The following is a 15305-nucleotide window of genomic DNA, read 5'->3' as shown; positions in this document are numbered from 1 at the left end:
GCTGGAAGGAGCGGCCTGCCAGGTGCTCCTGGACGTCCCGGAGGAGGACAGAGGCGACTACACGGCGCTGGCAGCAGCCCTCCAGCTGCGCTTCGGTGTAGAGGAGGCGCCGGACTTGATGCGGGAGAGGCTGGCCCTGCGGCGGCGCCGACCAGGAGAGCGACTGTGCCTGGTCGCCGCGGATGTCATGTTCCTCGCCCGCCGAGGATACCCAACTTTCCCCCAGGAGGCGCAGCGGGAGATGGCTCTCCAGGCCTTTCTCAAGGCCCTCTCGCCCGAGGAGCTGCGGCGCCACGTGCAGCTGGCCGCGCCAACATCGCTGGAGCAGGCCTTGGCCCTTGCTACACGGGCTGAGGTAGTGTTCGGGGTGACTGGCAGCGCCAGCAGACGCAGTGCGCCCTGCCGGCTGACCGAGGCGGCGACGGAGGAATCCAGCGAGGGGGAAGAGGAGCCAGCCCGTGCAGCGACCGCCGCGGAACAGCCCCGCACGCTGATTTGCGACCGCTGCGGGAAAAGAGGACACCGAGCCCGGGTCTGCCGGGCACCCGAACCTCGCTCTCCCCGATCGGCGTTGGGAAACGGGAACGGGGCGGCTCAGCGCGGGGAAGGCCGCCCTTGAACACCTCAACCCCCGCTCCGGAGAGCGCTGTAAAAACCGGCGCCCCTCACGCCACCGTGGGGCGAGTCGGCTGTAGCCGGGGCCTGTACCTCCACTGCCGGATTGAGGACCAACCCTGCCTGGCCCTACTCGACACCGGTTCATCAGTGACCCTACTTCGGCCGGGCGTCCTCCCCGACACCGAGGGCACCAACCCCCCAGGATGGGAGGCCTCCAGCCTGCGCCTGAGGACCGTGACGGGACAGCTCGCTGCAGTCCGGGGGAAACGGGTGCTTGCCTTCCGTCTGGGTGCAGCGACGGTGCGCCACCCCTGCTACCTTGCACCCATCCAGGAGGACTGCATTCTTGGGCTGGACCTACTGCAGCGAGTGGGGGCCAGGTTGGACTTGGACCGGCAGGAGTTGGTGTGGCAGGGGGAGCGACTGCACCTGGTGGAGGGCAGGTCCGGCGAAGGCCGAGGGACGCGGGCTTGCCGGAGCCGGGGGAACAAGAGGCAGCGGCGGCGGCGGCGGCGTCAGTCGCCGGGGCAGACCAGGCCTGCGAGCCGGGGAGCGAGCGTGCCGGATCCTGCCCCTGAGTCGGCCGGGGGGCCAGACAAGGCGGCGGCGGGGGCCGAGCGTTGCGTGGAAGCGAAGCGTGCCGTTGAGGACCTCTTCCAGTGGAGCTGCGAGGGCCTCGATCAGGACCAGCGGCAGCGGCTCCAGGAGCTACTCGCCCAGAACGAAGACCTCTTTGCGGCGAGGGATGAGGACTGCACCTGCACTGCCCTGGTCCAACACGAGATCAACACCGGCGACGCTCGGCCCATCCGCATCCCACCAGGACGCATGGTCCACGCCAAGCGGACCGCCGCCGAGGAAAAGATCCGGGAGATGGCCGCAGCGGGGGTGATTGAGCCCTCCGCGAGCCCGTGGTCGGCGCCAGCCGTACTGGTTAAAAAAAAAGACGGCTCGTGGAGGTTCTGCGTCAACTACCGCAAGCTGAATGAGGTCACCCGGAAAGATTCCTACCCCCTGCCGAGGATAGATGACGCCCTGGACTACATCACCGGGTCGACCTGGTTCAGCTCCCTGGACCTCCGCTGCGGCTACTGGCAGGTACCGCTTGCTCCCGATGCTCGCCCGAAGACGGCCTTTTCCATCGGCCAGGGCCTCTGGCAGTTTACTGTCATGCCTTTTGGCCTGTGCAATGCCCCGGCGACGTTCGAGAGGCTGATGGAGAGGGTGCTGGCATCGGTCCCGCGGAACCAGTGCGTGTTATATCTGGACGATCTGCTGGTTCATGCACGGAGTTTCGACCAGGCCTTGACGAACCTCCAGGCGGTGCTGGCCTGCATCCGCCGTGCTGGCCTGAGGCTCAACCCCCGCAAGTGCGAGCTCCTGCGGCGGGAGGTGACCTTCCTGGGACATGTTGTTGGACCGCGAGGGGTGGCTACGGACCCAGGTAAGGTCGCCGCAGTGAGGGGCTGGCCGACTCCACGCACCGTCGCGGAGCTCCGCAGCTTTCTGGGGTTGGCCTCGTACTATCGGAGGTTCGTCCGGGACTTTGCCAGCATCGCCGCCCCGCTGCACCGCCTCACCGACAAGGGCCGCCGTTTTGACTGGGACTCGGGCTGTGAGACTGCCTTTGGCCGGTTGCGCGAAGCTCTGGTGGGGGCCCCCGTGCTGGCCTACCCCGACCCGCGGTTGCCGTATATTCTCGACACCGACGCGAGTGACTCGGGGGTGGGGGCGGTGTTGGCGCAGGAGGGGCCGGATGGGGAGCGCGTAGTGGCTTACTATAGTCGGGCTCTGACTAGGCCTGAGCGGAACTACTGCGTGACCCGTCGCGAGCTGCTGGCGGTGATGGCGGCGGTCCACCATTTCAGGCCGTACCTGTTCGGGACCCGGTTCCGGTTGAGGACCGACCATGCGTCCCTCACCTGGCTGCTCCACTTTAAGGAGCCAGAGGGACAGATGGCGCGATGGATAGAGATCCTGCAGGAGTACGACTTCACTGTCGTGCACCGTGCGGGGTCTCGCCATCTCAATGCCGACGCTCTCTCGCGGCGCCCCTGCGAGGCCGCGGACTGCCATCACTGCGCCCGGCGGGAGCAGCGTGAGGAGGCTGTCCGCACCGTGGAGGGGGTGAGCGCCGCGGCCACGGCCCGGGAGGGGCCGCTGGGGGTGGGCCTGCCAGACCTGGCGCAGCATCAGGTAGCTGATCCTGACGTGGGCCCGGTGCTCCTCTGGAGGGCAGCAGGAGTGCGGTCTACACGAGAGGAGCTCGCCCCGCACCCGAAGTCCGTCAAGGCCCTCTGCGCCCTGTGGGAGGCCTTGGAGGTAAAGGACGGGGTGCTGCGCCGGGGGTGGCGGGTACTCTCCAGTGGCGAGGTACGGTGGCAGCTGGTGGTGCCTCGGTCGCTCCGCGGGGCGGTGCTCCGAGCGGTGCACGGCCAACCGGGTGTGGGGCACTTCGGCGGTAAAAAAACCCTGCAGCGTCTCCGAGGCCATTTTTATTGGGGTCTTTGCCACCGGGACGTGGAGCGGTACTGCCGAACGTGTGCGGTGTGCGTGGCGCAGAAGGGTCCCCCCGAGCGCTCTCGGGCCCCCCTCCAACAACACCAGGTGGGGGCTCCTATGGAGCGGGTGGGAGTGGACGTTTTGGGCCCGTTTCCGCGCACCGAGGCCGGGAACCGCTAAGTCTTGGTGGCTATGGATTACTTTATGAAGTGGCCGGAGGCCTACGCCCTCCCGGACCAGAGTGCCCCCACGGTGGCCGATGCACTGCTGGAGGGGATGTTTGCCAGGCTGGGGGTGCCGGAGGAGTTACACAGTGACCAGGGGCGTAACTTCGAGTCCCAGGTCTTCGCCAGAGTGTGCCAGCGCCTGGGGATTACTAAGACGCGGACCACCCCGCTGCATCCCCAGAGCGACGGGTTGGTAGAGCGGTTTAATCGGACGCTCGCCACCCAGCTGGCCACCCTGGTGTCCCGGCACCAACGGGACTGGGACCGCCACCTCCCCCTTGCGCTCTGGGCGTATCGGACCGCGGTCCAGGAATCCACCGGGTGCACCCCGGCCTCGCTCATGCTGGGCCAGGAAATGCGAACACCGGTGGACCTGGTCTTCGGCCCGCCGCCCGTAGACGGGTCGGCACCGCCGGCTGGACCGGACTACGAGTGGGACCTGCGGCAGCGGATGCAGCGGGTGCACAGCTTTGCACGGACCCACCTGACACAGGCGGGGGTCCGGCAGAAGCGGTACTATGACCTGCGCTGCAGGGGGCCTGCCTTCCAGCCTGGGGACTCGGTTTGGGTGTACAACCTCGCGGCACCGCAAAGGCCTCAGTCCTAAGCTGGCGCCGTCGTGGGAGGGGCCCGCTGAGGTACTCGGGGTGGTGGGCGAGGTCTGCTACCGTGTCCGGTTGCGAACACGGGGGAGAGTGGTGGTCCTGCACCGAGACCGCCTGGCCCCCTACCGGGCCCGGGAGGAGGAGCCGTGTGGGGAGGCTCCAGAGGAGCAGCCGGGGCCGGAGCCGGCCGATAGTGGGGCGTCCGTGGATCGCCAGCCGTCACCGCGGCGCAGCGGCCGCTCACGCAGGGTTCCGCAGCAGTTGGCCGAATACGAGTACAGCCTGAGGGGGGTGTTCGACGTCGGCGAGACGCCAGACGCTTCAGGTGGGGGCAGTGTAACGCCCTCGCCTGGTGGTGAGGAGGAAGCGCCCCTAGGCGCTCGTAGTACCGCTGGGCATGCTGGGAGTGGTAGCCGGGAAGAGTCTGAGGGTCAGCACGATGACCAGCGGCTGACCCTGCCTGTGTAAATAATGTCCTAGTAATTCTAGTGCCCTGTGTAGTCCTGTAAAAGTAGAGTGTGTTGTTAGGTAATTACCACCCTAAATGTGTGTACGTGTTCGTCAGTCTCCTCATGTGTGTGTAGATCCTGTGTTTGGTTTTGGGGTGTGGTTGTAAAATAAAGCCAGTGCTTGGTTAATCGCGTCTCCACTGTTCTTTAGTTCTGAAAAAGAACCTGCAAAACGCTACAATATACTGAACGTATGTCCCTCTTGATATTTGTAACTCTTTGTGATTGAATATACCTGTTGTATTCTGCTAACCCTCACAATAAGATCTGTTATGTTTATATGCACATTTTATGTATTGATAAATGTATTTTTGTGTATTAGTACCCGGGTGTATGCGTTGTTTGAGTTTTTCCACAAAGTTGGATTCTAATACCATCAAAAGAATCTTTTTGTGACTTACTGCCACAATTAATAATTGTCCCAGTTAAGCACAAACCCCTACATTTACTGGTGTCTCGTGAGAGGACACTATATCAGTAATATCTTCTGAACGCCACCACGCTTTCCGGACAATTGTCTGCCAATGTCTTTGCATCTCCTGCATCAGGAGTAACTATGATGAGAAGGAAATCTGTTGTTTCATTTGATTTAGATGCGAAGCGAATGACAATGGATATGTTTTCACATCCCATGGGATCTCGCGGTCCATCTACTTTAATGATGTACCACAATTCTCTTACGTCTTGTACAATGGCCTCTGTCACTACGTTGCTCAGTGTACCAATCAATTCATTTTGTATAACTGGGTTTGTGTACGTAGCGTTATGAGGAATAGTTTTAACTGTTTCTGCCAATTCAGGGTCTTTCTTGATTGTGTAATCCAACAGCGATAGAAAAAGGGCACTACCTCTGTCTGCCATGTTATCAAAAGCGTAAACATTCCCTCTTAAAGGTTACTGATTTTCTGCGAGAAATCCCACGAATAGCCAGCAGTCATATCACTCTGCAACTCATAACTGGAAACCTACTGAAGCTAAGCAGGTGTGAGCCTGGTAGAAGAGGTGTTAGTGGGGCCAGCAGGGGGCACTCACACTGCGGCCCATGTGGGACCTAATGCCCCAGTATAGTGATGGGGACACTATACTGTAAACAGGCACCGTCCTTCGGATGAGACGTAAAACCAAGGTCCTGACTCTCTGTGGTCATTAAAAATCCCAGGGATTACTAGAAAAAGAGTAGGGGTATGAATTGGCTTCATTACTCTACTCTCTTCCCCACTGATATCTGATGTGTGGAGAGTGTTCTGGTGCACTATGGCTCCCGTTGCATCATCCAGGTGGATGCTGCACATTGGTGATGGTGGAGAGGAGTCCCCGTTACCTGTAAAGTGCTTTGAGTGAAGTGTCCAGAAAAGCGCTATATAAGTGTAAGCAATTATTATTATTATTATAAAATTGATAAGAGCACACACATAAAGATGTAGTCATTCAAAATGCGTGGTAAAAACCCCTACCGTGGAAAAATGTACTATAGCCTGCTGCGGTACTTGATTGGCTGACCAAAATGACCGACAGGTGGCACTTGTGGTACATTAGTTGTTACTGAAACAATTGCTTCTCTTTACTGTGCAATGTTTAAATCTGCTTAATATGGAATATTAATATGGAATCTTACAACTAAAGAGAAATTTTGGTAGCTGAGTATAAAAATAAGAGGAGCATAACATCTCTGAAGGTCTTAAACAATATTACTTTAGGAATATAAATATAGTATACAAGCTGTGTTGGTGTTTAAAAAATACACAACAGTATTCCACTTTCTTCATAAATATTTTAAGCATCAAAGTCTTTCACTCGGTTACTCGATTTGGTTATTTTTGGAAAAGTTGTTACATGCTCCTTCTGACTATATTAAGTTTATATACTTTTATAGTAATGTCTTAACTGAAGAAAGATACAAGATGTTAACTATAAGTCTTTTCTGCATGAAGATTAGACTTCTAAGCAACAGGGGTTTATAGCAGGAAAGGGAGAACTGATAAGGATTCCAGATGCCAACTAGAAACCCCTGGGGACTTAATCCCTGACCATTTGGCCAAAAGGCTGTAAACTGGCCAAAATACCATGACCCCCCCCCTTTTTACCATAATACTGAGTAATGTCAGAAGTGGAAAGAAAATACTATATAAACTAAAAATTTGTACTGGCACTTTGAACAATACTTCGGTTTTGTTGTTTCTTGCAGGAAATGAGACTTTGGCTTTGTAGGGAAAACCGGTTCAGGGACGCCAAATATGTAATCATATTGGCTCTCTGAAGGCATCAGTTCTGTTGGGTTTGGGCATTTACTGAGACAATTATTAATTGTAGCAGTAAATCACAAAGTTGATTCTTTTGATGGCTTTAGAATCCAACCATGCGACATAACTCAAACAACGCGCACACACAGGTACTAATACACGAGGATACATTTATTAATACATAGAATATGCATGTAAAACTAACAGATCTTATCGAGAGGGTTATCAGAATACAAAAGATATATATTCAATCAGTTACAAAGTGTTACACATATCAAGAGGACATACGTTCAGTATATCATTCATTTAGATCGTTTCGTAAAGTGAACTTGGTTACAACTTCTACATTAGATGCTCAAAACAAGTACATAACTCTTAGGAATTAAATTGATATCAACTGGTTGGGATAACAATTGAATTCTCGAGCTGTAATGCTTTGAAGTTGAATACTCATCCAATCTCTGGGGATTCAGATCTCCTGCGGGCACAAAGAAACAGTTGCAGGCTGTTGCTGTCCAATCCACGCTCTCTGGCTCCGTGCCAGGCTGTGCTGTGCGGCTTGCAACGGTGCGCTGCTGATGCTCACTGACCGGCTAGTTAGTGTTGGCTTTAACTAGCAAAGTTTGTGCACAGGAGAAAAGATGACTTTGGGTCCCAGCAAGTCAGGAAGAGGACCGGTTCGTTCCTGATGAAGAGCTAGTTCTGAATAGTAATTCAGCTGTCCACAGTTCCGACCTGTTCACGAGGCCTGCTGCTGGTTACTCTCTGGCAACCTCCACTCTAGACTCTTAGAACAAAGGAAAGTTCTGGCACTCGGACACACTGGCCGTTCCGTGGTTGTCCGGGCTGAGTCTCAGGATGGTCAGGAGGCGCACTGCGAGAATGTCCTGCCCTTGGGAGCCTTCTGCTCCTGGGCCGTCCTGCCCTGGAATTCTCCTTTGAATTCCCTTTAGAATTGTTGAATCTGAATCTGAATCTGAATCTCAATCTCTCAGGCTCTCTGTGTTGCCTGTTTTTGACCTATGTCATTTCTGTGGTGAAGCTAATGTGTTAGCAGATGATCAGAGCCCTCAAATGGAGTGGGTAAAAAATTTCCTTTTTTGTGGTCTGTGGGTTTTAATCACGTCATTGTCACTATAAATCAGAGAAAGGATTGAATTCATAATGCAGATGTTCAAAATCTGCCTCTAAAATATGAGATTTGCCTCTAGAAATATTGAGTTCATTACAGAAATCTGTATGTGAATCCAAAGATTAAATTGATTAAATTCTTCTTCAAAGTAAGCATCTGTTTTTTTAACTGTGCTAATGCTCTCGCTCCAATTCTTATGAATTACCACCATTGACTTGTTAGCATGCCATGCAGCACATGAGTTACCTTTACTGGTTTCATCCTAAACTTTTTCTTTATACCCTAATGTTAAAGCAAAGATTGGCAACCTAATCTGTGTTTTCTTATTCTTCTGAGCCTCTGTAATCTGTGCAGTATCCCCTTCATGAAAAGTGATTTTCTTTCCTATTCAGAGCCAACTATAGAGATTTTTTTTTCACCCAAGGCTTGTTATTAGGCTAGTGCAAGAATCCAACAATATAATGGTATTTTCATAAAATGTAACATGACTTCTAACTGTTTCTGTCAGTCTTTCAAGATCAGATCTTGAATTGAGATTAAATGATATTTACACAAAACACATTCTCCTCTTTTTCCATTTTTCTGTTACAGGTAGCATGTGATACCTGCAGTTGCTGGTTCCACATCATTTGTTTGGGAATGGAATCATATGCAGTCACTGTGCAGCTTGTAAAAAACAAAAGAAAGCAATTAAAAATGATGTTTGTGTTTTGTGTAGCATACACTGCCCGGTAGACAGGATTTTAGATGCTTTGTATATGTTTTAAAAGTACTGAAGAAAGTGAAATTTTGCAGATACCAGATTCCACACTTGCACACTGTGGAGAAATGTATCCCTCTGTGTCTCGGGACTCTCTGGCCTGAATCGGCACAGAGGTGCAGTGAGGGTGTGGGAAGCAGAGGTCTCTTGGCTGTGAGAGTTGGGTTTTTTTTGGAGGCAGCAGCCACTAAATTTGCAGGGGATACCAGATTCTACACTTGCACAGTGCGGAAAAGCCTATCCCTGAGGTACAGATGCAGTTATTCAAAATGCGCGGGCGATACCGCATTATTTTCCGGTGCGCTGTACGCAGTCTACCGCGAGTTACCGGTAAATACCGCTAGTTACCATAGATTCTCCTATAATACCGCAAGCAAAATAATAGTATCCGGAATTTCCGCAAGGTGGAGCTAATTAAGCTCAACCTCTCATTTTTGAGCTGTCGCCATCAAAGTCTTTAACGAAGATATTATTAATAGTATTAATAATGAACGACCTTGGACAAGCTGTAAGTGTAAACTCAAAGTATTGCCCTGGTCTACATTCTTTTTTTCATTGACTGTCTTTGTAAAAGTAAAACCACAGCATTTCGCAATCACGCATTTGTTTCCATTATGAAAAGTACAGTAATTTTTGAGAATCGATTCACCATGCCTTTCACATGCTCATAAAAGAGATTGATTTAGGAACATAAACATATTACCGTATGCAAACTGTACTGTATACAGTATGTATATGTATATTTAATGTCTTAACTGTGCCTGTTTAAGTATTTAATATTTATATGGAATTTTAACACTGAAGGGAAATCTTAGTGCCTGAGCATAAAAAGAATAGGAGCATACTGCAACGCGTGTGAAGGCCATAAACGATATTAATTTTGGAACTTAAACATACAGTATATGGCTGGTCTCTGTACTTTGAAGAAAACATACACACCAGTATACCATTTCTCCCTAAACATTTTAAGCATCGAAGTCTTTAACTAACGTGATACTGGAGTCAACAAGCATACTTTTAGAATTTGATTAAAAGGGAATATAATATGGAATTGCGTATCTAAAGAAATTAATAACGATATAATTATATTCATGTTGCAAAAAAACTGCAACGGACATAAAAACTCCATTGCTTTTAACAGAGCGTTCCATAATTTCTAACTACGAAAATTATTTAAACTGCGACACTTATCATTCAACCAGAGCTCGAAATATCACAAGGATCCTCTAGAGCACAGCAAAGACTGTATTAAAAGAATCAAGTATCTAAAGAAATTAATAAGATATAATTATATTAATGTACTGTGACAGGGCTGTGTAGGGCTGTTTCACCTCTCTCTTCATGTGACTCTATTCAAAAGCCATTTAGCAAAGAGGGGATGAGAAGAGTGACAAACTAGTATACAGTACAGTACTTTAGATCTTTTTTTCTGAACCGGGGACAATCTGATCGTGTTTCTCTATAACAATACTAAAAAACATTGCCACACTCGGACTGTTAAACCAACGCCCATTGAGGAGCCAGGCGCAATAACTGTTTGTCCCTTGATTTACTAATCTGCATTTATTACAGAAATCGAGTTCCTGCTCTTTGCAGATGACCTGGTCCTGCTGTCGCCCACCGAACAGAGGCTGTGGCAGAACCTGGAGCTGCTGGAGCAGCACTGTCAGACCTGAGCGCTGACAGTCAATCTGGACAAGACCAGAGTTATGGTTTTCCAGAAAAAAAAGCCAGACCCCCATTAGTCTTCCTGAGATCATCGGATTATGAACGAATAAAAGCATCTTATTAAAAACACATTTCTGTTTGTTTGGGAGTTATATTATGTATTTTTCATATGTAAGATATCATTATGTATGTGTTCCCGCTTACACATCGCACGACTTTAAAAGCTAGAAAAACAGGTTTTGATTCACATTATCTGGTGAGCCTTATTTTGTCAAAGGACAGCACAAAAAAAAAACAGACATTGTGTGGTACAGAACGGAGCTCAGTCAATTCAAACAAATTCAGTTTAAAAAAAACTGAAACGGACATAAAAACTCCATTGCTTTTAACAGAGCGTTTCATAATTGCCAACTACGAAATTTATTTAAACTGCGACACTTATCATTCAACCAGAGCTCAAAATATCACAAGGATCCTCTAGAGCACAGCAAAGACTGTATTAAAAGAATCGTGTGTCTAAAGAAATTAATAAGATATAATTATATTCGTGTACTGTGACAGGGCTGTGTAGGGCTGTTTCACCTCTCTCTTCATGTGACTCTATTCAAAAGCCATTTAGCAAGAGGGGATGAGAAGAGTGACAAACTAGTATACAGTACAGTACGTTAGATCTTTTTTTCTGAACCGGGGAAAATCTGATCATGTTTCTCTATAACAATAATAAAAACATTATTTTACATATCACCTTTATGTGATATCACCTTAAGGACAGCACATACAAGGGTTAATTGAACAATGGACCGCACAAAGAAATTTAAAATAGTCTTCTTTAGGTGTGAGGGAAGGAATGGATCGCAGCAGGCATTATCGGCAAATTAGGAAAACAAAGAACAGGACAGGCGAGACGTTTATCCAGAGAGCCAGTGATCAGAAAAAGGAACAGCTGTTTTGCCCAGGTTTTACGCTCTCTCTCTGCTGAATGAATAAAAGCATTTTATTAAAAACGCGTTTGCGTTTGTCTGGGTATTTACTTTTTATTCTGTGGTTTACATCTACTGTATTGTTTTGAGATGCCACTTTTAAAGGTGATATGTAAAATAAAGTTTTTTATTATTGTTATAGAGAAACATCCCAGTGGGCAAAAGACGTATAATATACCTCTATTAAATGCATACCTTAGACGTCTAAATGTGGTCTGCAATTCGTCTAGAATGAAATTCTAATATACGTCTAAAGTTATACGTCAATTATACGTCTATGTTTAGACGTTCATTATACATAAATGGTTGGAGTTCTACTATACGGATACATTTAGAGGACTATTATACATATATGGTTGGAGTTCCGGATAACTTTAGAGTTCTATTATACGGATAACTTTAGAGGACTATTATACATATATGGTTAGAGGTCTATTATACGGATAACTTTAGACGTCTATTATACGTGTATGGTTAGAGGTCTATTATATGGATAACTTTAGACGTCTATTATACGGATAACATTAGAGGTCTATTATACGTATATGGGTAGAGGTCTATTATACATCAAAGATAGGTTTTATAAGTGTAGAAACAAGTAGACCAAGCCAATGATTAGGTTTAGAAATGTATTCTGAAAATACACATTCACACCAGAAACATATGTATTTCAAATTATACATTGTATACAATCAATCAACAATCAACATATGGGTAATAGTCATAAAAAACATAACTAGTCTTAAACTTCAGCTACAAATTCTGGTAACATGGCAATATACAGTATAGTAATGATAAACACAAACTAATTACATTAACACACTAACTCAAAACCACATTTTGATTCAAATATACATTTTAAAATGTGCAACTTCTATATTTCCAAGAAAAAAAAATATTACAATGGAAGTTAAGATGATTTTTGTCCACTATTTGCAAACCCTGTCTAATTGTCCTAACAGTTAGAACCAAAAACCTATTATTTTCAGTGTCCAGATCTCCTGGCCCCCTGCCTTGCATATGCATTCTTCAAGTAACACATTGCGTGCTCCTTTATTTCTTTTTCTGTTGATGTAGGGTGGGACTTCAGCACCGCAGCTAGGAGAAAATTATATAATATCACTTCCCAAATAAATGATGATTAATATCTTCTTTAGTATAATCTAAAAAATGAACGGTTTACTAAGCTCAAAGCTGAAATAAATGTATAAAATTTGGCTTGCATCATAGCAGTTGAGCAATAAAGTCTGTCCTAATTAAAGAGTACCCAAAGTTTGAAAGTACAACATAGAATAAGAATAGAGAAACGGCAAAACGATTTTGTGTCATCTTCCCCATTCACACTATTTTTATGTCTCATTTTTTGCTTATTCACGTACTATTTTAATCACAATAATATTAAGAAAGATCTGTATGTATTCAGATAGTATTATTATTGTTCATACTTACTCGTCAAAAGAGGATTGCTGAAATATTTGCGGATATACTTCTACGTTTGAAAAACGTGTCCAAAATGGTGACCAACGAATACTAGCAATGCATTGTAGTATATAACCGGAAAATATGCTGGGTTCGATATTTTCTCAACGTATGCGTTTATTAATGTTGTCGATATTATGGTTGAAATTTAACTTTGATAATACATCGCGGCTATGTGCCCCCTGCTATGAGCTGATGTGCAATTTTAACGCATGCAGTTAGTAAGGATCGGTCACTGTTGTATGGTATTATATATAATGACATTATGGAATATGATGGGGACAGGCCTGGCATCACGGGGGGAGGGAGGAATGTCGCCCCTTCAGTTTTGGGCAAAAAGATTTACCTAACTTAATTTGTGCCCTAAAAAAATAGTTGTACTTTGTCAATGGTCAGACAACACTAAATGACACGAACAGTCACTCAGTCTGTTTGATGGGCAGGAGGGCTATCCAGTTATCCATATCAGTGTCGTTATTGAGTGTCAACATTACGATCATGTTTGCTCAAGTGGACCGATTCCTTGCAGTAGTTTATCATTATACTTAAAATCGTTATATAACTAGGACTAGTTATAGCAGTCTGTGCTTTCTGTTGGTTTTACAACATTTTTTTTCTTAACGATTCAGAACATCCATGTAGCTGCAAAAATGAACGCTTATGGTACTTTTCGCTTCAGGCAATACAAACCATGAGAGTGACGAAAAATGTGAAACTGAACTTCATCCCAAATACCAGATTGCTAGTCGTTATCTTCTATCATGAAGACAAATCAATGGCATAGCTGCGAAATTTCATTTGGGTAGCTGCACCGTACAGCTCCGTTTCAACTGAAATATCACCCCCCCTCAGAATTTCAGAAGCCCCCCTACAGATTTTTCCCCGGGCACCGCGTACTGATGGGGGACGGGGTGTCCAGGAAATAGTATCAACTTTTATCAAGAAAATAAAAATAGAAACTCTATAGGCACTCAAACATTTTACCGGTTTTTTTTCAGGCAGGTGGCAAGACCCCCTCCGCAAAACCCTTGTATGCCAAGCTGTGGGCATTGATTCGTCGAATATACGTATATTCACGGCGAAAATACGGCTATACGTGTATATACATTGCCTTGACGTATAATCAACATCGAATTGCAATCGTAAAATTGACGACATTAATAAACGCATATATAATGTCGAAAACACATCTAACACAGTGCCTCAGGCTTTTTACTGTATCGTATGTGCCGCAACTAGGAGTATACGGCACTCTGCACAGTGAACGAAGTAAATTATTTTCGCAGTAATTAATTTATTATATTTACTTTATTTATTATACACGTGTAAATTAATTACTGCGAAAATAATTTACTTTGTACACTGTTGTAGGAAAACCGGCTCAGGGACGCCAAATATGTAACGTTGCCATAGCAAAATTAATGTAGTGGCTCTCTGAAGGCACCAGTTCTGTAGGGTTTGGGCATTTACTGAGACAATTATTAATTGTAGCAGTAAATCACAAAGTTGATTCTTTTGATGGCTTAAGAGTCCAACCATGCGACATAACTCAAACAACGCACACACACAGGTACTAATACACAAGGATACCTTTATTTATACATAAAATATGCATGTAAACCTAACAGATCTTATCGAGAGGGTTATCAGAATACAAAAGGTAAATTCGGTCAGTTACAAAGAGTTACACATATCAAGAGGACATACGTTCAGTATATCATTCATTAAGACCGTTTCGTAAATGAACTTGGTTATAACTTCTACATTAGATACTCAAACAAGTACATAACTCTTAGGAATTAAATTGATATCAACTGGTTTGGATAACAATTGAATTCTCGGGCTGTAATGCATTGAAGTTGAATACTCATCCAATTTCTGGGGATTCAGATCTCCTGCGGGCACAAAGAAACAGTTGCAGGCTGTTGCTGTCCAATCCGCGCTCTCTGGCTCCGTGCCAGGCTGTGCTGTTCGGCTTGCGACGGTGCGCTGCTGATGCTCACTGTTGGCTTTAACTAGCAAAGTTTGTGCACAGGAGAAAAGATGACTGTGGGTCCCAGCAAGTCAGGAAGAGGACTGGTTTGTTCCTGATGAAGAGTTAGTTCTGAATAGTGATTCAGCTGTCCACAGTTTCGACCTGTTCACGAGGCTTGCTGCTGGTGCTAACCTCGGATGGATCCTCTGGTTATTCTCTGGCAACCTCCGCTCTAGACTCTTAGAACAAAGGAAAGTTCTGGCACTTGGACACACTGGCCATTCCGTGGTTGTCCGGGCTGAGTCTCAGGATGGTCAGGAGGTGCGCTGCAAGAATGTTCTGCCCTTGGGAGCCTTCTGCTCCTGGGCTGTCCTGCCCTGGAATTCTCCTTTGAATTCCCTTTAGAACAGTCCAGAGAATCCTCCTGAATCCCTTCTGAATCTCACTGAAACTTCGAATCTGAATCTAACAGGCTCTCTGTGTTGCCTGTTTTTACCTGGAGGAACTTCAGCTCATTGATTGGCTGAAAGTTCCATGGGCATCAGAGTCCCACGTGGGTTACTTGGCCCTACCAGTCCCTGATTGGTTGATCAAGGTGAGATATGAGTCA

This window comes from Lepisosteus oculatus, chromosome 1, assembly GCF_040954835.1.
Source record: "Lepisosteus oculatus isolate fLepOcu1 chromosome 1, fLepOcu1.hap2, whole genome shotgun sequence".
Classification (NCBI taxonomy): domain Eukaryota; kingdom Metazoa; phylum Chordata; class Actinopteri; order Semionotiformes; family Lepisosteidae; genus Lepisosteus; species Lepisosteus oculatus.
Note: the sequence above shows the minus strand (reverse complement) of the source record.